The sequence below is a fragment of the Castor canadensis genome, chromosome 1 (genome assembly GCF_047511655.1).
Source record: "Castor canadensis chromosome 1, mCasCan1.hap1v2, whole genome shotgun sequence".
NCBI lineage: Eukaryota > Metazoa > Chordata > Mammalia > Rodentia > Castoridae > Castor > Castor canadensis.
The window spans coordinates 189,943,207-189,945,115 of NC_133386.1; the positions used below are offsets into that span (position 1 = coordinate 189,943,207).

At 36.0% G+C, this 1,909-nt stretch overlaps 1 pseudogene; it reads right to left on the reverse strand.

Moving 5' to 3' along the window:
- Positions 1–611: 611 nt before the first annotated feature.
- On the reverse strand, positions 612–1,575 carry LOC109702185 (olfactory receptor 4C15-like; annotated as a pseudogene).
- Between the last annotated feature and the right edge of the window lie 334 nt (positions 1,576–1,909).

Consider the following 1,909-nt stretch of genomic DNA (forward strand, 5'->3'; position numbering starts at 1 on the left):
TAGTTTTGTTGAAGAAAAGAGACAAGCCTAATAAGGAAGACAAAGCATTTTTGCTAGTTGAGTTGAGGATAGCCTACACAGAAATATTCCTAGCATTGCTTCTGTGTACATGTGTTATGACCCATGTTGATTTATCTCCAGCTGATCTTTACCCTGGTTACTGATCCCCTTCTCATGATAACCTCTGTTGCTTTAAGGTTTCTGTATTAGTTCCTCTGGAGTTGGACATCAAATGTTATAATGTTTTGGGTTTTCTACCTATTTCTATATCACCCAAATGTGCTCTCCCCTTGTCATGTGATCCAAGTCCAACCTTATTGCTGCATTTACCTTAGATCTAAAGTCTGCATATGAGGGAGAACATACGATTTTTGGTCTTCTGAGCTTGGCTGACCTAAAATTTTCTTTAAGTTACACATTAAGATATTGAGTTGACCATTTAAAGTGAAAATGCGATATCAAGTTGAAAGTTAATACCCTGACTCCACACATTCGTATTTTCTCTCTAGAATTATGTCTTTTCCTATAATATATTTCAAATAAAGTTTTTGTATAAATAAATACTAATTTCTTTATTCCTTGTATTATATTTTATGTTTAATATATTATTTTTAAGTAGAAACTATCACTAGTCTCTTCCACAATTTCTTTATGGCATTTTTCATGTCCTTATTCCTGAAAGTGCAAATCATAGGATTAAGCAAAGGAGTTAGGATGGTGTAAAGTATTGCCACTATTTTGTCAAAAGAGAAAGCAGATGGAGGTCTTGCATATATAAATATGCATGGGACAAAAAACAAAACCACAACAGCAATGTGTGATCCACAGGTGGAGAGAGCTTTCCTTCGCCCTTCAGACCTGTGGGTTCTAAGAGAGAACAAGATGACAGCATAGGAGACAAGCAATAAGGAAAATATTATAATGCAAATAGATCCAATGTTAGCAACAACCAAAAGGCCAAAGATGTGAGTGTCTGCAAGCAAGCTTCAGTAATGAATACAAGTCACATATAAAATGATCAATGATATTGGGGCCACAAAAGGGCAGCTGGAAGGTGAAAAGAATTTGTATGATGGAATGCACGAAACCTCCTGTGCAGGCTACTGCCATCAGAGTGCCACACAGTCTCCAAGTCATGATGGAAGAGTAGTGCAAGGGCTTGCAAATGGCCACATAACGGTCATAGGCCATGGCTGTGAGGATAATCAACTCCATACCAGCAAAGAAGTGTTCGGCAAAGAGCTGCATCATGCAGCCTTCAAAGGAAATGGTTTTCCTCTCATAGAGTGAGTCCACAATCATCTTTGGTGAGATGACAGAGGAGAAGCATGCATCCAGGAAGGACAGGAATGCCAAAAAGAAGTACATGGGGGAACCCAGCAGTGAAGGACTGCAGACGATGGTCAGCACAATTAACATGTTGCCCCCAACAGTTGCAATGTAGACAATAAAAAATAAAACAAATACTATTTTTCGAACTTTTGGATTTTGTGAAAGTCCCAGGAGAATAAACTCAGTAACAAAACTCTGATTTTGCATGATTACCAAGGAATAGTTGAAGATAAATCACTGCTTATTTAAATCTGTAATTATAAAAAAACTTCATTGATTCAGACTACCTAATAATGTCATATTCATCAAAAATTGCTGCATCAACATGCAATCTTTTTGAGTTATGTTATTATCATTGAGAATACAAAATTAGGAATATGTTCAAGACAATAGATGGAGAACAGGCAAAAATGAGAGGAAGATAAATTATTGACAATATCAAAAAGCCAGAGTTTTAATATGGGGAAAGGACTGAATCTTTAAGTAGTAGAGAAAATAAATAGTATTTATTTGAAATCAGCTTTTTATCATTTTGTAGTGGTTCCTAAAGTGAATTATCCAAAAGCATTCTGAAACC